At 46.9% G+C, this 22367-nt stretch overlaps 1 non-coding gene across 1 annotated transcript; it reads right to left on the reverse strand.

Moving 5' to 3' along the window:
- Positions 1 to 13265: 13265 nt before the first annotated feature.
- Positions 13266 to 13372, reverse strand: LOC126008502 (U6 spliceosomal RNA). Its single transcript, XR_007495829.1, has one exon. It is a non-coding gene; the product is annotated as a U6 spliceosomal RNA (small nuclear RNA).
- Between the last annotated feature and the right edge of the window lie 8995 nt (positions 13373 to 22367).

Below are 22367 nucleotides of genomic sequence, written 5' to 3' on the forward strand. Positions count from 1 at the left end.
AGCCTGCCAGGGGCGATTTCTGAGCATGGAGCCAGGAGTAGTCCCTGAGTTCTGCCGGGTATGACCCAAAAGCCAAAAAAAAAAAAAAAAAAAGACATCATCATGAATGAAATCATGTCTTTTTTTTTTTTGGCTTTTGGCTTTTGGCTTTTGGGTCACACCCGGCAGAACTCAGGGACTACTCCTGCCTCTATGTTCAGAAATTGCCCCAGCAGGCTCGGGGGACCAGATGGGATGCTGAGATTCGAACCACCATCCTTCTGCATGCAAAGCAAATGCACTATTGCCCTATCACTGTGCTAGCTCTCCAGCCCCAAAATCATCATGTCTTATTTAATATTATTTAAGAGAGATAGTTGAATGCACTGAGTGTAAGCTTTATATGTAGGAAGCCCAGGTTTGACCCTTCTGCCCTATGAGTGATCCCTAAGAACTACCCAAGTATGACTCTAAATTACAAAAGAACTTTAAAAATATGTGTGTATTTATTTATTTTTGGTTTTAGGGCCATAGCCAGCTGTGTTGAGAACTTACTCCTGACTTGGCATTCAGGGATCACTCCTGGAGGGACTCGGAGGACCATATGGGGTGCTAGATATCAAACCCAAGTCAGCTGTGTGCAAGGCAAAGGCCTTAAACCCCATACTACCTCTCCAGTACCCTTTGAGGGGATTTTGGAGTATGGAGTGGGCATAACTTGGCAGTGCTGAGGACTAACTCCTGGCTCTGTTCTCAAGGATCTCTCCTAACAGGGCCTAGGAGGCCATATGCAATATCATGGAGATCAAACTCAGATTGGCCACACACAAAGCAAACATCTCAACCCTTGTACTATATATCTGGCCCCTAACGAACAATTTTTTGAACATTGATTCAAAAATATTTGACCACTGGTATGTAATAGATAGAAGACACAGGAATTTAGAAACTAGATTATACTGATGTGTACTCGTAAATCAGAGAAGATGAAGAGATTGGGATCAATTCTGGACATGCTTAGCTTACAGCACTTACGGGATATGTGTGTGAAGAGCCATAGCAGGCATTGGGCTGGAGTGAAAGTACAGTGGATAAGGTGCTTGCCTTGCATGTGACTGTGACTCAGGTTTTATCCCTGGTCTCCCATATGGTTTCCTGAGCACTGCCAGGAGTGGTTACTGAGTACAGCACCAGGAGTAACCCCTGAGCATTTCCAGGTTTGGCCCAAAACCAACAACAAAAATGAGTGATCATCATAGGTAATCATAAATTTGGTCTAGAATTCAAAAGAATGCTTGGGCCATAGATTTGAATCACTTGGGGTGCTGTGATGGAACCCAGGCCCCATACATGCAAGTAAGTGCTCTATCATGAGACCCCAACTGGCCTAGAACAATGAAATGGAAGTGTGTATGTGGACCAAGATGAGTCTGACATTTAAAAGTCATTGAGTAAGAGGGTTGGAGGGATAGTACAATGGCTAGGACCTTTGCCTTGCATGTGGACAAGTTTGATTCCATCACCAGTGGTTCCCTGAGCCTACCAGGAGTGATCCCTAAGTGCAGAGGCAGGAATAAGCCCTGAGCACTGATGAGTGTGCCCCTCTTTAAAAAAAAAAAAAGTCATGGATTAAAGGAGTGGGGTGTATGGAGAGGATAGATAGCACAGTCCAGGGAAAGACACTTAACCTTGCATACAATCGACCTGAATTCAATCCAAGCTATGTCATATGGTTCTCCATAGCACCACTCATGGGGTAAAATCCTGAATTTGGGAACCAGGAGTAACCCAGAGCATTGGACAAAGTTGTTGAACCCACTCACCCAAATAGACTCTTCCTTACTTGGGGCTCATTTCAGGGGCTTGATCTCTGACACTCCATACAGTCCCCAATTAAAGCCAGGAGTGATTCTCAGAGCATTGTCAGGTGTCCTTTCAACCACCTCCTCCAAAAAAAGGGGGGAAATCACACTTATCACTTTCCAGGAAGTGTGACTTTTCCTAGCCCTTGTGGAGCACTGTAGTGACCCCCTGTTGGTGCCTAAAACCTAGATGTGTGCAGGCCCCATGATGAAAGGAGTGTAGCCTTGCTGAGCACTGAGACAAAGGGAACAAGCACTGCACCTGATGTGTGACTCCTGGCAAAACCCCTCAACTGAATGTCAGGTGCAGCTGGGAACCCTAGTTCTCACTAGGGGTTCTCACTAGCAACCACAATGAAAAGGACGGAAGGACAATGATGAAGTAAGTAAGTCTCACAGAGGATCTGTGGAATTATCTGGGCTGGAGAGTTTATGCCTTGGGCTTGATCCCTGGCGCCCAGAGGGAGTAAATAAGAAAGAAAACAGCAGTGTGAGTGTTGGAGCATTGGGAGAGGCCAAGAGTCACCAATGTTGCAATGAGTCATTCATGTCTTTTGCAACAGAAGCCCTCAGTTCAGAGGTTACAGTGGGTTGTGGGGGAGAATACCAGAGGCTTCACATAAGCACATTGCTTTAGAAATCATTGCTAAGACTGGAGCTACCATGTTGGCAACCGCAGGACTGGCAGGCAGTGGGGCAGAGAACTTCCTTTTCTATCAAGTCTAGTTTAGTGTTCAGCACTCAACCTAACTGCCCAGAAGGGCTAAGGTCAGACTTTGCCAAAGAATGCGAGAGGGGCCAGAGAGATAGCTTGGTGGCAAGTCTACTTGCCTTGCACCTGGCTGATCAAGGTGTCGATCCTTGGCATCTCATAAGTCCTCTAAGCCCTGCCAGGATAACCTTAAAGTATCACTGGGTGAGGCCCAAAAACTAAAGAAAAAAAAAATCTTGTTTTAGTTTGTGGGTCACATCCAGTGGCACTCAGGGGTTACTCCTGGCTCTGTGCTCAGAAATCGTTCTGGTAGGGCATATGGGATGCCAGCAGTAACACTATCTAACCCGGATCTGCTGCATGCAAGGCAAATGCCCTACCAACTTTGCTATCTCTCTAGCCCTTCAAAAAAAAATTTTTTTTTGCTTTGTTTTGTTTTTTGTGCCACACCTGGCAGCGCTCATGGGTTACTCCTGGCTCTATGCTCAGAAATCGCTCCTGGCAGGCTCAGGGGACCATATGGGAGGCCGGGATTCGAACCACCGACCTTCTGCATGCAAGGCAAACACCTTACCTCCCATGCTATCTCTCCGCACCCCCCAATAAAAACGTTTTAATCAAAACAAAAAAGACCTGGAGGGGCTGAAGTGGATAGCACAATGGGAGGGGGAGGGTTTGATCCCTGACATTTCATATGATCTCTGAGCATCACCAGGGAATGGGCCCTGAGCACAGAGCAATGCTGGGTTTGGGCCCCAAAAACACACAAAAGAATAATGTGGGGGGGTCTGAGAGATAGCACAAAGGTAGGGTATTTGGCTTGCATGCAGCCAATACAGAACGGATGGTGGTTTGAATCCCGGCTTATGGTCCCCAAGCCTGCCAGGAGCGATTTCTGAGTGCAAAGCCAGGAGTAACCCCTGAGTGCCGCCGGATGTGACCGCCACCCCCGCCCACAAAAACCCGAAAACAAACAGAAATAATAAGTGGGCATTTCTGTTTGGTTTGGGGGCTACATCTGACAGGGCTCAGGGCTTTCTCTTGGCTCTACTCAGGGATCTCTCCTGGCTCTGCGCTTAGGGGACCAGTTGGAGTATCAGATCAAACTGAGGAAGCCTCTTGCAAGGCAAACACCTCCTACCACTGTAGCATCCACTCTCTGATCCATATACTCCTTTTAAAAAAACTAGGGGCTGGTGAGGTGGCGCTAGAGGTAAGGCTTGATCCCCGGGCGTCCCATATGGTCCCCCCCCAAGCTAGGGGCAATTTCTGAGTGCTTAGCCAGGAGTAACCCCTGAGCATCAAACGGGTGTGGCCCAGAAAACCAAAAAAAAAAAATAAAAATAAAATAACTAGTTTATTTTCTGCTGCCTTTAGCATGGTTAGGTTCCCTCTACCTCCTTTTCTTCTAATACCATGCTGATTGGAAAATCAAAAGACAAAAAAAGAAGGGGAAATAAAAGAATGATAAGCCCCCTAATGCTCTGTATCAGTTACTACAATTTTGCTTGATCTGTTTGCCATGGTTTATGATCATTTCAAGGTGGGGGCGAAGTGCTGAAGGAGCCCTCAGGTAACAAAAGCTTTGAATGCCACAGAGCAAATTCTTGAATCCACGCTGAAAACACTTTCCCCAGCGTTTCCCCTCCAGATGCTGAGATATTTCAGGGATTTTTTTTTGTTTTTTTGTTTTTTGGGTTTGGGGGCCACACCTGATGGCGCTCAGGGTTACTCCTGGCTCTGTGCTCAGAAATCGCTCCTGGGGGCGAGAGAGATAGCATAGCGGTAAGGCATTTGCCTTAGACTCAGAAGGATGGTGGTTCGAATCCTGGCATCCCATAAGGTCCCCTGAGCCTGCCAGGAGTGATTTCTGAGCATAGAGCCAGGAGAAACTCTGAGCGGCTGCTGGGTGTGACCCAAAAACCAAAAAAAGAAAAAGAAAAAGAAAAAAGAAATCGTTCCTGAAGGCTTGTGGGTTCATAGCGGGATGCTGGAAATCAAACCTGGGCCATGGGGCCGAAGAAATAGCACAGCGGTAGGGCATTTGCCTTGCACGTATCGGATCCCAGACAAATGGTGGTTCAAATCCTGGTATCCCATATGGTCCCCCAAGCCTGCCAGAGCGATTTCTTAGTGCAGAGCCAGAAGTAATCCTCGAGCCCTGACAGGTGTGACCCAAAAACAAAAAAAAAAAAACATGGGTTAGTCCAGAGTCGGCCACATGTAAGGCAAATGCCCTGCTGCTGTGCTATTGCTTCTGACAATTTGAGGGGGGGGGGTCTTAGAGGTGGGTTGCTGTTGTTTTTTTGGTTGAGATATTTCAATGTTCTATGAGAGCTGTTAGAGCTCTTTTCAGTCTCAAACTCCAGCAGTAATCTCGTGCCCCAGGGACCATGGGGCAGTTCTTACAGACACAATCAATTGCTTGCCATGACTTGCAGCAGAGGGAATGGGCTAGCACCCAGTAGGCAGGGCCCTGGGGCTGCAAACTCCCCTACACAGAAAATGACAAGCCCAGAGGCAATAATCCAAGTATTAATTTCACTGAGGTTTAGAAACCCCAGACAATGCTAGTTCCCTGACTATATTTATTACCCTTTATTACAAATAATTTTTAGGGGCTGGAGCACAGCAGGTAGGATGTTTGCCTTGCACACAGGCTGACCCAGGTTCGATCCCCAGCAACCCCAAATAGTTTTCCTGAGCATCCCATATGGTCCCACAAAGCCTGCCAAGAGTGATTTCTGAGGGCAGAGCCAGGAGTAATGCCTGAATGCTGCTGGCTGTGGCCCAAAAACAAACAAAAATTTTAATAAAGATAAAAAACTGGAGAGGTGCAGCAGATAAGGTGCTTGCCAACCTGTGTTCCATCGTGGGCATCCCATATGGGTCTCCTGAACATGCTAGGAATGATATATGAAACGCAGAGCCAGGAGTAACCCCTGAGCACCAACAGGTGTGTTCCAAAAAAGTAAGGAAAAAAAAAAAAAACACCAACAAAACAAATTTAGCAGAGTCAGAGTAATAGTAAGTGGGGAAGACACTTACTTGCCTTGCACATAGCTAACTTATGTTCAACCCTCAGCATCCTATAATGTCCTTGTGCCTACCAGGAGTAAATCTCTGAGCACAGAGCCAGGAGTAAACCTGAGCACTACCAACTAATTAATTAATTTCTCCTACTGCCCTTTCTGGCCCCTTGTTTCTCTTCCCCATATTTAGTTCACTCCCAGAGAAGAGAAATGGAAACTCCCTGCTTTGCTTCTGTCATCTCGAAATATTAGATAACTTCAACTTGAAGTAGGAATCCTGCGCCCCTTATCATTCCGGGGGGCCTGCTGGGCAACCTGCACTATTTTGGGTATGTGAATGCTCTCATGTGTGCTGACTGGTTCTTCTCTGAGAGGGGGCAAGCAGAAGTGAGCGCCTGACAGGAGGTGGAGGTGTGGGGGGGACAGGAATGTGACTTCTAGGCACTCCTCACGTCCTCCATGCCGCCAGCAATGAGGGGGTCCTGTTAGGGGGAGATGGCATTCTTTTGGGAAAGGGAGGTTGCAGCATTTTTTGGTATTGACTGCAGCTGTCCACATCAAAGAGGAAACCCAGAGCTAGGGCGTATACAGCTGCATTCTCAGGGTACCTGTTAAGAGGAGGGGCTGGTGGAACTTCAAAGGGCATAGGGCCCAGCTAAATTCTTGCTGAGTTTTACCTGGAGACAAGAATTAGGGCTTCTGCTCAGATGCCTCTGACTTTCCACATTCCAAGGATGTTATCAAGGAGACTCTCCTTGTGTGAAATAAGAAAAGATCCTTTCCCCAGCATCTTTCTCTTCACACATAGGCTTATTCAAATATTGACAGAAAGAGGCTTTGTGGAGCCAGCACGTAAAGTAAATGACACACACACACACACACACACACACACACACACACACACACACACACCTCAGAAACCAGGTTTTAGAAAATGTCTAAAAACCTCAACTCAGGGCTGAAGCAGGGAGAATGTTTGCCTCACAAGTGGCCAACCTGGGTTCTATCCCTGGCATCTCAGATGGTCCCCTGAGCATGCCAGGAATGGTGCATGGTGCAGTGTTAGGGGTAAGCCTGAGTGCAACTCAAGCCACTGCCTCATCCCCTACCCCCTCAAAAAAAAGTGTTTGTTCTGTGTTTGTGGCTCTCTGCATCGGTTTATTTTGGTGGAGGGGAGTCACTTTGCGGCAGAGCTCATGGAACTATATATCGTACCAGGATAAACCTTGAGCAAGGCAATCCCTAGTTCTCCAATCCCTAAGCAGTGTAACAATAACCCCTAGCACTACCTGGTGGCCCCAAAACCAAAAAGAAAAGATAAGGGAATTAAAGAAAGCGAAGTTTGGAGTTTGGTAGTAGCAGACCAAGAATGACATTCAGTAAAAAAAGACTCTGCTGAAGAAAAGGGGTGGGGGGACCACAAATAGCACATCAGAATGAGCATTTACCTTGTACAGTCATCCCTAGTTCGATCCCAAGCTTTTATGTGGTGCCCAGAGCCCTTCTAGGAGTAATTTCTGAACATAGTTAGGAGTAAACGCTAAGCCTGGAACAGGTATGTTCCTAAAACTAAAAGATAAAAATAAAGGTTGGGGGACTGGAAAAAATAGTATGGAGGGGAGGGTATTTGCTTGATTGCAGAAGGACGATGGTTCAAATCCCGGCATCCCATATGATCCCCCCGAGCCTGCCAGGAGCGATTTCTGAGCATAGAGCCAGGAGTAACCCCTGAGCACAGACGATTGTGACCCAAAACAAAAACAAGAACAACAATAACAAAAAAAAAAGGGTTGGGGCTGAAGAGATAGCATGGAGGTAGGGTCATTTGCCTTGCATTGCAGAAGGATGGTGGGTTCAAATCCCAGCATCCCATATGGTCCCCGTGGCTTGCAGGAGCAATTTCTGAGCACAGAGCCAGGGAGTTTACCCATAAGTGTCACTGCCGAGTGTAGCCCAAAATCAATTAATCAATCAATTATTAGAGTACCCCTCTTAGCCCTCCACTGCACCTTAGATATAGGAGTGACTCCGAGCAGTCTGAAGATAAAACTTTTTTCTGGAACTATGTGCTTAGCAAGTTTCTGTCCTGCAATTGCTTTTTTCTAGACCTCCTCTACAATCTAGAGGTGCTTGTTTGTTTCTGTCTTTTTTTGGGGGGGGGGTCACACACAGCAGTGGTCAGGGATTACTCCTGATTCTGCGCTCAGAATCACTCCTGGTAGTGCTCGCAAGGAAAACATCTGTGATTCTGGGTATCATAGATCAGGGTTGGCTGTGCAAAGCATGTACCTTAACCTTAAAGTATGTCTGTGGTCCCAACTCCCAATGATCTAACATAACATCCTGACAGTCTTCCCTTCTGATTACTCAACATGAATTGCGGGGGGTGCCTGGTTCATTGTATCTGTGACTTTCCTACTTGGACTCAGTTCCTCTAACTGATGTCTGATAAGTCTATAAGCAGTTCCAGCAGTTCCTCTTTTTCACTTTGTCTACAAAAAAGTTTCACTTTTCACTTTTCATTATGGCCATGCTTTTTCCTTTTGCCTTTGACATTTCTAGGTCTGCTCCTGTCCCGTCTAGTTTCTTGCTCTGCTGCTGTCCTACATCCTCCACTCCTTGTGTTTTCTTTTCTTTTGTTTCTTTTTTGGTTTTTGGACCATACCTGGCATTGCTCAACGGTTACTCCTGACTATGCACTCAGGTAACACTCCTGGCAGGCATGGGACTATATGGGATGTCGGAGATCAAACCTGGTTGGTCGAATGCAAGGCAAATACCCTACCCTCTGTGCTATTGCTCAGGCCCAAAGACTTTTTCTTAGGTAAGTGGGGACTCCCCAATGGTGCTCCAGAGATTGTTCTCTGCAATATTTGACCCATGAACAAAGTTGACAGACTTTGTTTTTTATTAGCATTTTTCCAAATACCCTAATTTAAGTGTTGGTAACAACCACGTGACCTGACCTCAGAAAAGGAAAAAAAAGGTGAATATGGGAGCTGTGTCTCAGTAGGAGAGCTCATCCTTTGCCTATTCCCTGGAACTACAAAAATAAAAAGATCAACTATGACATCATTCTGGTCACTCCCTTTGAGGAACAGGATGTTAGATTTAATAAGCAATAAGAAGATTTTTCCAATGAGGGATGGTTTTTGTTTGCTTTGTTTTGGGCCACACCCCAGGCAGTGCTCAATCTAGCTCTGCACTCAGGAATTACTCTGGTGGGATGCTGAGGAACAAACCCAGGTCAGGCCATTGTGCAAGGCCTGTCTGAAGATCAATTTTTTTTTTCTGCAACTCTGGCTGCACATGGCTACCCTCTGTGTTATCACTCCAGTCCAGTAAGAGATATTTTTTAATATATATAAAAGTTGACTTAGGTAATATTCAGTCTACCTAGAATGGCCCCAAAATACTCACTCTTACCTCAGCCTGCTTTATTGCCTGACTTCAAGAAAAAGAAGGGAGGATGGGACCAAGCTCAATGATAGAGTTCATACTTCATATGCATGAGGTCCTTGATTCAAACCCAGGGACCCTGCCCAAACACTCCCCCCCAAATGAGCCATCAATAAAAGTACTTACTCTTCATTCTAACACTAGTAGACAAAAATACTTTTTCTTGCAATACTCTCATTCCATCTGCTTTAGCTCACTAAATCAGTAAATCTAGAGTGTGGTCAGAATACCTCAGTGTCTACACTGTCACATAAAAAGGGAAGTGGCCTTTCTATATGACTGATCAGTAAGACTAGGTTTACATTAATGTTACAACTGTCTTTGAGGGTTATTATTTTGGTTTTGGTGGCTCCTTTATTATCTTATTTTTTTATTTATTTTTTTTATTTTAATTTAATTTTATTTTATTTTTGGTTTTTGGGTCACACTTGGCAGCACTCAGGGGTTACTCCTGGCTCTATGCTCAGAAATCACTCCTGGCAGGTTCAGGGCACCATATGGGATGCCAGGATTCGAACCACCGTCCTTCTGCATGAAAGGCAAACGCCTTACCTCCATGCTATCTCTTTGGCCCCTATTTATTTATTTATTTATTTATTTATTTATTTATTTATTTTTTTTGGTTAAGGGCCACACCTGTTGACACTCAGGAGTTATTCCTGGATATGCACTCAGAAATCTCTCTTGGCTTGGGGGGACCATATGGGATGTCGGGGATCAAACCGCGGTCTGTCCTAGGCTTGCACTTACAAAGCAGATGCCTTACCTCTAGGGCCACTGCTCTGGCCCCTCTTTTTTATTTTTTTTTTTTTAGTGGGGGGCACACTTTTTGGTGCTTGAGGGTTCATCCTGGCTTTGCACACAGGAATTATTCCTGTCACACTTGGGAGACCAGTTGGGATGCCAGAAATTGAACCCTGCTGTATGTACTGCCTTGCCTGCTATACCCTTTTTTTTTTTTTTTGGTTTTTCAGGCTGCACCCGTTTACCCGTTTTGATGCTCAGGGGTTACTCCTGGCTAAGCACTCAGAAATTGTCCCTGGCTTAGGGGGACCATATAGGACGCCGGGGGATCGAGCTGCGGTCGCGGTCCTTCCTTGGCTAGCGCTTGCAAGGCAGGCACCTTACCTCTAGCGCCACCTCGCCGGCCCTTTTGTTTGTTTGTTTGTTTGTTTTTGGGTCTCAAACCTGGCAGCACTCAGGGGTTACACCTGGCTCTGTGCTCAAAAATCGCTCCTGGCAGACTCAGTGGATCATATGGGATGCCAGGATTTGAACCAACATCAGTCCTGCATTGGCTGCATGCAAGGCAAAGACTTACCACTGTGCTATTGCTCCAGCCCTTTGTGTGTGTGTGTGTGTGTGTGTGAGAGAGAGAGAGAGAGAGAGAGAGAGAGAGAGAGAGAGAGAGAGAGGACAGAGAGAGAGGACAGAGAGAAGAGAGAGAGAGAGGACAGAGAGGAGAGGAGAGAGAAGAGAGAGAGAAGAGAGAGAGGAGAGAGAGAAGAGAGAGAGGGGAGAGAGGAGAGAGAGAGAGAGAGAGAGAGAGAGAGAGAGAGAGGAGAGAGAGAGAGAGAGAGAGAGCCACACTCGGTGCTCAGGGGTTACTCCTGGCTCTGCACTCAAGAATTACTCCTGGGCCCGGAGAGATAGCACAGCGGCATTTGCCTTGCAAGCAGCCGATCCAGGACCAAAGGTGGTTGGTTCAAATCCCAGCGTCCCATATGGTCCCCTGTGCCTGCCAGGAGCTATTTCTCAGCAGACAGCCAGGAGTAACCCCTGAGCACTGCCGGGTGTGACCCAAAAACCAAAAAAAAAAAAAAAAAAAAAGAATTACTCCTGGCAGACACCAAATTCAAAGCCAACGACAACAGAATTGATGCCCAATCTACAACAAGCTAGACATAGAGGGAACTACTTATACTAGCAGCCTTGGGGGGCAAAGGAGGCGGGGATAAAGTATACATGCTGGGAACAGGGGTGGAGGGAGAACAACATTGGTGGTGGGAATGTCCCTGATTCAATGTGCCTAAAATATTACTGTGAAAGGTTTGTAATCCACTTTGGTCAAAATAAAAATTATTATTAAAAAAGGGGGGGCTGGAGAGATTGCATGGAGGTAAGGCATTTGCCTTTCATGCAGAAGGTTGGTGGTTCGAATCCCGGCATCCCATATGGTCCCCTGAGCCTGCCAGGAGTGATTTCTGAGCATAGAGCCAGGAGTAACTCTGAGCGCTGCCAGGTGTGACCCCCCAAAAAAATGGGGGGCCGGACAGATAGCATGGATGATGGAGGTGTTTGCCTTGCATGCAGAAGGATAGTGGTTTAAATCACGGAATCCCATATGGTCCCCCGAGCCTGCCAGGAGTGACTTCTGAACATAGACCCAAGAGTAACCCCTGAGTCCTGCCGGGTATGACCCAAAAACCAAAAGAAAAAGAAAAAAAAAAAAATGGGGCCAGAGAGGTGGTTGGGGCTAGATGTAAGCACTTGCTAGACTAGCCTTGCAAGTGCTAGCCTAGGACAGACCTCGTTCAATCCCACCGGCATCCCATTTGGTCCCCCCAAGCCAGGGGTGATATCTGAGCACATAGCCAGGAGTAACCCCTGAGTGTCAATTGGGTGTGGCCCCCCCAAAGAAAACAAAACAAAACAAAAAAGAATTACTCCTGGCAGTGCTCAAGATACCAATATAGGGGCCGGGCGGTGGCGCTGGAGGTAAGGTGCCTGCCTTGCCTGCGCTAGCCTAGGATGGACCTCGGTTCGATCCCCGGCGTCCCATATGGTCCCCCAAGAAGCCAGGAGCAACTTCTGAGCGCATAGCCAGGAGTAACCCCTGAGCGTCACAGGGTGTGGCCCAAAAAACAAAAAACAAAAAAAAACAAACAAAAAAAAAAACAAGATACCAATATAGGGTGCCAGGGATCAAACCCCAGGGTTGGCCACGTGCAAGGCAAGTGCCCTTCCCACTGTGCTGCCTCTTTTTATTTTTCAGCTTTGGCCTTTACCCTTTAGCCCTTTTCTCTGACTCTACCCCCTCTACATCCTTTCACCCCGTCCTCTGCTCTGTCTCATTAAAGTCAATGAGCCATGCTGATGTCTTTTATGAGTCTGTCCCTGAGATTCTTTTCCTATGCCCCCCCACCTCGCTTTTCACATTGCCCTGGCAGCCTTTACAGCCACATTCTCAGACTTGGAGGACTTGTTTTCAACACCATACCACGCCTGTGACAGTCCCCCTCTCATCAGAATCTGCCCCTTGGCCTGCAGGAAATTCTTCACTTTAGGACTTTCCCATCCTGCTTTCTGCTCAGCAACTCTGCTGGGTCCTAGTGTGGCTCCCTTGGGTGTCAGGGAAACCAGAATAATAATTCTCCGGAAGGATTAGTCAGGTGACCAAATTGTCTGAGGCCTAAAAGAGGAGATTAGCAAGAAAATCTATGTGGAGGGAGGCCAGAAAGCAAGTCTCTTCTCCCCCAACCCCCTTATCTTTTCTTTCTCTCTCCTTCTGTCTCCCCTCACATCTGGCAGTGCTCAGGGGTTTCTCTTGGCTCTGTTTAAACCAAGTTTGGTCACATACAAATCGAGTGTCTTCTGTCTGCCCCACCTCAGTTTTGTTCTTTTTCGTTTGGTTGGGTTTTTTGTTTTGATGTTGTTTTGGGGTCACACCCGGCAATGCTTGAAAGCTACTCCTGGTTCTGCACTCAGGAATCACTCCTGGAGGTACTCAAGTAATCATATGGGATGTCAGGGGTCAAACCCAATTCTGCCTTACCCACTGACCTCCAGTTTCATCCTTATTTCTATTGGTCTCATCAAAAGATTCTAGTAAGTCTTCGTGGGGAGAAAGCAGTGCTGTATGCAGGAGGTTGTTGAAGGAACTTTCTTTTTTTTTTGTTTTGTTTGTTTGTTTGTTTTTGGGTCATACCCGGCGGCGGCGCTCAGTGATTATTCCTGGCTCTGCACTCAGAAATTTCTCTTGGCAGGCTTGAGGGATCATATGGGATGCCGGGATTCAAACCATTGTCTATCCTGGATTGATATGTGCAAGGCAAATCCCCTACTGCTGTGTATCTCTCTGGCCCCTAGAAGGAACTTTCTGAGCAGATGCAAATCCATGCAGTTTTTGAGGGGGGTGGTTTATCAGAAGCCATAACCTGTATACTTAAGTGACTGGAATTTGATTAAATATATACTGGGATGTGTTGTTTTGTTTTGTTTTTTAATATGGAATGCTTCACGAATTTGTGTGTCATTCTTGCGCAGGGGCCATGCTAATCGTCTCTGTATTGTTCCAATTTTAGTTTATGTGCTGCCGAAGCGAGCACAATATACTGGGAAGTTTTATTCTTGTCTCTCTGCTCTGGGTCGCTCCTGGTGGGACTCAGGGCTTTGTATGTGGTGCTAAGGATCGAACCCAAGTAGGCTGTGTGCAAGGCAAAGCTCCTTTACAAGCCTGTACTATAGCTCTGACCCTTGATTTTAAGTATATCTTATACATTAATAACATTTATATAAGATGTAGGATCCTCTTAAAAAGGACGTGGAATGTGGAGCCAGGAAGATGAATCAAAAGGCTGGAGTAAGGGCCCGGAGAGATAGCACAGTGGTGTTTGCCTTGCAAGCAGCTGATCCAGGACCAAAGGTGGTTGGTTCGAATCCCGGTGTCCCATATGGTCCCCCATGCCTGCCAGGAGCTATTTCTGAGCAGACAGCCAGGAGTAACCCCTGAGCACCGCCCGGTGTGGCCCAAAAAAGGCTGGAGTAAGGAGCCGAGGTGGTGGTGCAAACGGTAAGGCATTTGCCTTGCAGCACTAACCTAGGATGGACCCACGGTTCAATCCCCCATATGGTCCCCTAAGCCAGGAGCCATTTCTCAGTGTATAGCCAGGAGTAACCCCTGAGCATTACCGGGTGTACCCCCCCTTCCAAAAAAAAAAAAAAGGCTGGAGAAAGTAAGTGCATTATTTGCATGTGGGGGTCACTAGTTTAATCCCTGGTATCTCATGGCTCCCCCAAGTGATTCCAGAGAAGCCCAAGTGAAAGTTTCCCTTAATTAGGGTACTATTCTCTCCAAAAACATAGAGAATCACTAGAGCAGTGGAGTAAGCCATAGGGTGTCTGCCTTGCACACGCTAACCTCGTTCAATTCCCCAGTGTCCCATATGGTCCCCCAAGCCAGAAGCGATTTCTGAGTGCATAGCCAGGAGTAACCCCTGAGTGTCACTGGGTGTAGCCCAAAACCAAAGAAAATAAATAAACCAAAAAAACACCAAAGAAAATTAAGGGGGCCCATTTTGCTCCACAGATGTAATCCTACTACGTTCTTATTATTTTTTTTTTTTGGATTTTGGGTCACACCCAGCAGTGTTCAGGGGTTACTCCTGGCTCTAGGCTCAGAAATCGCCCCAGGCAGGTACAGGGGACCATATGGGATGCCAGGATTCCAACCATCATCCTTCTGTATGAAAGTCAAACGTAGGGGCCGGGAAGGTGGCGCTAGAGGTAAGGTGCCTGCCTTGCCTGCGCTAGCCTTGGACGGACCGCGGTTCGATCCCCGGCGTCCCATATGGTCCCCCCCAAGCCAGGAGCAACTTCTGAGCGCATAGCCAGGAGTAACCCCTGAGCGTCACCGGGTGTGGCCCAAAAACCAAAAAAAAAAAAAAAAAGAAAGTCAAATGCCTTACCTCCATGCTATCTCTTCGGCCCCGAAATCTTACGTTCTATCCCCACCACCCCACCCTTACTAAATTATATCTGGAAAGTCAGAATGCTGGAGGGGCATAAGGAAGGGGGGTGGAGGAGATTTTTGTAAAGATCTGAGGCATATTCAGGAGAAAAGAGGGGAAAGGAAAGAACTGGGGGACAGGAGAGATGGTACCGAGAATAAGACGACATTGTACAGCTGGACAGTTCCATCTGGGACTGCCAGGACTGTCCCCCTGAGCACAGAACTAAGAGTAGCCCTGGGTAACACTGGGTGGCCCAGTAGTGCTTAGGGGTTACTCCTGGTTCTGCACTCAGAAATCGCTTCTGGCAGACTCAGGAGACCATATGGGATGCCGGGAATCTAATCCGAGCCTATCCTGGGTCGGCCTCATGCAAGGCAAACACCCTATCGCACTGGCCCCTAAGAAGTCATTCTGAGCTGAGCTCATGGGTTGTGATCCCAGAAGGAAACTTGTTTTGGGCATTGAACCTGAAGTTTTATATATTCTCTACAAGTCACAAAATATCCTTATCTTGAAAAATGTCCCCCAACAATTAAAAACTGTGAAAGCCTTGGGACTAGAACAATAGTATTGCAGGTGGGTCATTTGCATTGCAAGTGGCAGACCCAGGTTCAAACCCAAGGCACCCTCTATGGCAGGGGTCTTCAAACTTTTTAAAGTGGGGGCCGGATTACAGTCCCTTAGAGAGCTGGAGGGCCCGACTATATGAGCTACTAATTCCTACTCACACTGCACATATCTTAGATATATATAATGAAAACCATTTATAAATAAACAAATCACACACCAGTATTTCAATGGGAACTGTGGGCCTGCTTTTGGCTAAAGAGATAGTCAATGTCCGGTTCCATATTTGTCACTGCCAGCCGTAACAAGTGATGCAAGTGGGCATCAGTTAATCTTGATCTGGTTGGAGATTTCAGATGTTTCATTCTTGAAAAAGTCTGTTCACAGGCATAAGTGCTACCAAAGATGGTTACCATTTTGAGTGCATGGTTCCTGATATTTGGATATACACTGAGTGTATAATGCTGGCAGGTATCTTGGCAACCAAACAGTGCTCACTGCTGGCGGCCCGGATCAGACTCCTCTTCGGGCCGCATGTGGCCCGCGGGCCGTAGTTTGAAGACCCCTGCTCTATGGTATCCTGAGCACTACCAGGAGTGATCCTTGGGAACAGAGCTAGGAGTAAGCCCTAAGCACCGCAGGGCATTGCCCTAAAACAAAACAAAACAACTAAACAAATAGTAAAAATCAAGACCAGGGGCCGGAGGAATAGCACGGAGGTAAGGCATTTGCCTTGCATGCAGAAGGATGGTGGTTCAAATCCCGGCATCCCATATGGTCCCCTAAGACTGCCAGAAGCAGGGCCGGGAGGTGGCGCAAGAGGTAAGGTGCCTGCCTTCCTGCGCTAGCCTTGGACGGACCTCGGTTCGATCCCCCGGTGTCCCATATGGTCCCCCAAGCCAGGAGCGACTTCTGAGCGTATAGCCAGGAGTAACCCCTGAGCATTACCGGGTGTGGCCCAAAAACAAAAACAAAAACAAAAAAAAAGACTGCCAGAAGCAATTTCTGAGCGTAGAGCCAGGAGTGGCCCCTGAGCGCTACCGGGTGTGACCCGAAAACCAAAAAAATAAAATAAAAATCAAGACCTGGAGAGACAGTACTTGTCAAGTTAAGGCTCTTGCCTTACATTTGCACTACCCACCCATCCCTGTCTGAATCCCCGGCACCCTAGATGGCTCCAAATCATCACCTTCAGAAGTCGCTCCCAAGCTTGAGCCAAGAATAGTGCAGAAGCTGCCAAGTTTTTATTCTTTTTGGGTTTTGGGTCACACCCAGCAGTGCTCAGGGGTTACTCCTGGCTCTACGCTCAGAAATTGCTCCTGGCAGGCTCGGGGGACCATATGGGATGCCGGGATTTGCACCACCACTGACCTTCTGCATGCAAGGCAAACACTTTACCTCCATGCTATCTCTCCGGCCCCCGAAATTTTAACCCAAAACATAAATCAGCACTATTCATTTGCGATGGGTTTGGTCAATCCATAAACCCTGGAAGAGAAGCCCCCTCTCTTTGCTTTTGTAACTTGGGAGGTGGGGTGGGCTCTCCTACTTTCTCAATTCTTCTTTTTGTCCCTTGACCCAATAGCATTTTCCCAGCAAAGCTCTTTTTTTTTTTTTTTTTGGTTTTTGGGCCACACCCTGTGACGCTCAGGGGTTACTCCTGGCTATGCGCTCAGAAGTTGCTCCTGGCTTCTTGGGGGACCATATGGGATGCCGGGGGATCGAACCGCGGTCCGTCCTAGGCTAGCGCAGGCAAGGCAGGCACCTTACCTCCAGCGCCACCGCCCGGCCCCCCCCAGCAAAGCTCTTTACCAAACCTCTGAGGAGAACAGCTTCCTTTTCCTTCCACTCTTGATCATCCACTTATAGGAAGTTTCCAGATTCCAGGCTCCCGGCCACGCTTCCTATTTATGACCCGCCACTCAATCAATAAGGGAGTGAGGAAAGATTCTCATCTCTAATAGAAAAGAGGTAGAGAAAGGGATAGAAAGTCTGGACTTTCCAGCTGGTTTTTGTTTAGTTTTATTTTTTCTGAACCTACCTCTGTTCTCACCTTCTCTTGGTTTAAAAGTACAGATGAAGGGCCCGAAAAATAGTACAACAGGTAGGGCACTTGCCTTGCACATGGCTGATCCAGATTTGACCTCCCAGCATCCCATATGGTCCCCTGAGACCAGCCAGGAGTAGTAATTCCTGAGTGCAGAGCCAGGAGTAAGTAACCTCTAAGCATCATTGGGAATGGAACCTCCCCAAAAACTCCCCAAAATTTACTAATTGAAAATTTTTTTTAAAAATGCAGATCTTGCATTGTGCCCTAAACCATGAGTTCTTGACAAATTAGAGATGTTTCCTGGAAAGTCAGGATGTCAGTACTAGATTTCAACTGTGAATTTGAATTTCTTTTTTTTTTTCTTTTCTTTTTTTTTGGTTTTTTGGGCCACACCCAGTGACGCTCAGGGGTTACTCCTGGCTATGCGCTCAGAAGTCGCTCCTGGCTTGGGGGACCTTATGGGACGCCAGGGGATCGAACCGTGTTCAGTCCTAGGCTAGTGCAGGCAAGGCAGGCACCTTACCTCTAGCGCCACCGCACCGGCCCCATGAATTTGAAATTTTTTTTTTTTTTTTTTTTTGGTTTTTTTGGGCCACACCCAGCGGTGCTCAGGGGTTACTCCTGGCTATCTGCTCAGAAATAGCTCCTGGCAGGCACGGGGGACCATATGGGACACCGGGATTCGAACCAACCACCTTTGGTCCTGGATCGGCTGCTTGCAAGGCAAACGCTGCTGTGCTATCTCTCCGGGCCCTGAATTTGAATTTCTAAGGAACATAAGAACCTGCCTCTTGATAAAAAACGGATTCAGTTTTCTGAAACTCTATTAGAATGGTCAGAAGGTGTTTGTTTCTCTGTTGTAAATGAAAGAATCTTTGGAATGTCTGGAGTTGGTGTGTTTGCTTTTAGGTTTTTGTGTACAGGCTGGGGGTGGGGGAGGGAGGATGGTTAGATGTTTGCTCCAGGCTGTGTTCTGTTTTATTGGGGGGATCATTCAGTGCCAGGGATCAAGCCTGAGCCTCAGCTTACAAAGCAAGTGCTCCAATCTCTAAGCTATCTCTCTTCTTGCCCTTATTTAGTGAAAAAAGAATAAAAAAATTGCCCTTTTAGGGAAGGGGTCCACACCTGGCAGCGCTCAGGGGTTCCTCCTGGCTCTACTCTCAGAAATCGCTTCTGGCAGGCTTGGGGGACCATATGGGATGCCAATTCACTGTCCTTCTGCATGCAAGACAAATGCCCTACCTCCATGCTATCTCTCCCGCCCTGAAAATTGCCTTTTTGGTTTTGTTTGAGGGCATACTCTACTGGACTCAGGGCTTACTCCCGACTCTGCACTCTGGAATCACTCTTAGATGGCTGGAGGACCATATGAAATGCTGGGAATTGAGCCATCATGGTTGGTCCCACTATACTACCTCTCCACAATACTGACCTTTATTTTAATGGATTGACACTTGATTTGTCCCTGCAGTTCCTTGCAATCACCAGATTACAATACACATTCCTGACTAGTGCTCACACATTTTTATTTTTTGTCTTTTGGAGGAGAGGGCCACACCCAACAGTGCTCAAGGGTTACTTCTGGCTCTCTCTACACTCAGAAATCACTCTTACAGGACCAGAGCAGCGAAGCAGCGGTAGGGCATTTGCCTTGCACACGGCTGACCTAGGACAAACCACAGTTTGATTCCCCAGCGTGCCATATGGTCCCCCAAGCCTGGAGCAATTTCTGAGTGCATAGCCAGGAGTAACCCCTGAGCATCACTGCCCACCCACCAAAAAAAAAAAAAAAATAAATTGCTGGAATAAAAGAATAAAAGAAATTGGGGCCGGAAAAAAAAGAAAAAGAAATAAAAGAAATCGGGCCCATAGAGATAGCACAGCGGTGTTTGCCTTGCAAGCAGCCGGTCCAGGACCAAAGGTGGTTGGTTCAAATCCCGGTGTCCCATATGGTCCCCCGTGCCTGCCAGGAGCTATTTCTGAGCAGACAGCCAGGAATAACCCCTGAGCACCGCCAGGTGTGGCCCAAAAAACCAAAAAAAAAAAAAAAAAAAAAGAAATAAAAGAAATCATTCCTAGGGGCCGGGCGGTGGCGCTGGAGGTAAGGTGCCTGCCTTGCCTGCGCTAGCCTAGGACGGACCGCGGTTCGATCCCCCGGCGTCCCATATGGTCCCCCAAGAAGCCAGGAGCAACTTCTGAGCACATAGCCAGGAGTAACCCCTGAGCGTCACAGGGTGTGGCCCAAAAACTAAAAAAAAAAAAAAAAAAAAAAAAAAAAAACAAGAAATCATTCCTAGGTTCCTAGCAGTGCATGAGGGACCCTACGGGATGTTGAGGATTGAACCCAGGTCAGCTGAGTACAAGGTAAACACTTTCCCCTCTGCTATTGCTCTGGCCCCAACTATGGTTATATAATATATATATAATATATATATAAAATATAGAATCTATATATTCCATATATGAAAGATGAGTTTCTGTCCTTGGCTTTCACTTAGCATATCCTCTCCCATTCCTTCCGCATAGTGGCAAGTGGCATGATTGCCTCTTTTAGCTGAGTCATATTGCTTTGTGTGTCTATCTCAGTGTCTTTAGACATCTATAGTTTGTAACTTAATTTGATTTGTTTTGTTTTGGTTTTGGTTTTTGGGTCACACCCGGCGGTGCTCAGGGGTTACTTCTGACTGACTGCTCAGAAATAGCTCCTGGCAGGCACGGTGGACCATGTGGGACACCGGGATTCGAACCTTAGGTCCTGGATCGGCTGCTTGCAAGGCAAACGCCGCTGTGCTATCTCTCCGGGCCCTTTTGTTTTGTTTTGTTTTGTTTTGAGTTTGTAACTTATTTTGAAACACAACCTTGCACATGCAACTTGCAAAGCAAGTGAGCTCCAGTCCCAACTGATGTAATTATCTCTTCAGTAATAAAGTAGATGATGCAGATTCCTAACTAATGAGAAAAGAGATGTGCAGTGAGGCTGCAAGACTGGCACAAAAGTTTATAACATAAGTGGCAGAACTCAGGTTCAAATCTCACACAGCAGGGAGGGCACTTGCCTTGTATGCTGCTGACTGGTCTTTCAAGACAGGCAAGAGTCAGGAATGATGCCTGAATGCTGATCAAGCCAAGAGCAACCTCTGAGCACCGCAGGCTATGGCCCAAAAACAAACAAACCCCCTCCCCAAAATAAAACAACCCCCCAAAAAATACACACAACAAAACATCAGACATTTGGCTCCAGAATCAATACTGGTGCTTTTAAAATAACCCAGTAGAAATAATAAGGTCAAGCACTGGTTGGACATAATTCAATCTATTTCAAGATGGGAATAGAATTCCCCTAACACACATTCCATAATATTCTCCATCTTGAAAGCTGTGCTGTGCTATGTAGATCTCTATGTAAATCAGTGAATTAAGAAAACTTAGGTCCTGGGGCTAGACTGATAACAAGAACATGAGCGGGTAGGTGCTTTGCACACAACAGACCAGAATTTGATCTCCAGAATTCCATTAGTCCCCATGCCACCAGGAGTAATTTCTGAGTGCAAAATCAGAAGTAATCCCTGAGCACTGCCAGGATGTGGCCCAAAAACCAAAACCAAAAAAAAAAAAAAAAAGGAAACTTAGATCCTAAGGCTGGAGTCATAGTTCAAAGAGTCATAGGGTGCTTTACAGAATGCAGAGATGCAGACCTGGGTTCTATCCCCAGCATCCCCTATGATCCTCCCAAGCCTGACCAGAGTGATTCCTGAGTGTATAGCCTATAGTAACCCTGAGCACTTCAGGCTGTGGCCCAGAAAACAATAACATTTGAAAGTTATATCCACTCTCCCATGGCAAATGCTTCAAGCTCAGTCTTGCCACCCCACCCTCATCCCCAGCACTGCCCTTGCATGATCCTGATGGCCCCCCAAATACCTCCAAGTCTGGCCCTTCCCAATAAATAAAAAAAATTTTTTTTAGTTTTTGGGCCACACCCAGTGACACTCAGGGGTTACTCCTGGCTATGCGCTCAGAAATTGCTCCTGGCTTGAGGGACTATATGGGATGCCGGGGATCGAACCGCAATCCATCCTAAGCTAGCGCAAGACACCTTATGCCCCCCCCCCCCAAATGAACACAACAGACTCCCTCTGAGGTCCACTAGGAGTGATCCCGCAAAACTTAGAGCCAGGAGCAAGCCTCACTGGAGCACCACTGAGTGTTACCCAGCAATCAAACATAAATTTAAAAGCTTGTTTCTGGAGTCGGAGTGATAGCACAGCGGTGGGGCATTTGCCTTGCATGCAGACGATCTGGGACAGACCCGGGTTCAATCCCTGGCATCCCATATGGTACCCGGAGCCTATTAGGAGCAATTTTTGAGTGCAGAGCCAGGAGTAAACCTTGAGCAATGCCGGATGTGGCCCCCCCAAAAACAAAAATAAATAAATAAAACTTGTTTCTGTGGCCGAAAAAATAAATGAACAAACAAAATAAAATAAATAAAAGCTTACTTCTCTCTCTCTCTCTCTCTCTCTCTCTCTCTCTCTCTCTCTCTCTCTCTCTCTCTCTCTCTCTCCCCCCTTCCTCCCTCTCTCCTTCCTTATCTCCTCCTTCCTTCCTTTCCCCCCCTCCACCCTATTGGATCCTGGTGATCAAACCCAGATTAGGGGCCAGAGTGATAGCACACCAGGCTGATAGGGACCAAACTGGTTTTAATTCTTGGTATCCCCAAACCTGCCAGAAGTAATTTCTGAGCACAAACCCAGAAGTAATCACTGACCACCACCGGGTGTGGCCCAAAAACAAACAAAAAAAAAAGCCCACAGAAGCTGATTGCAAGACAAAAGCCTCCCCCCACCCCACCCCCGTCCTATCTCTCTGGACAACTTCTCAAGGGCATAAGATTCATAGATTGATGCTGGAGCAATAATACAGTGAGGTGGACCTCTCACATTCACGCTAAAGAAACCCCACAGAAAACAACAT

Source organism: Suncus etruscus, chromosome 4 (genome assembly GCF_024139225.1).
Source record: "Suncus etruscus isolate mSunEtr1 chromosome 4, mSunEtr1.pri.cur, whole genome shotgun sequence".
Classification (NCBI taxonomy): domain Eukaryota; kingdom Metazoa; phylum Chordata; class Mammalia; order Eulipotyphla; family Soricidae; genus Suncus; species Suncus etruscus.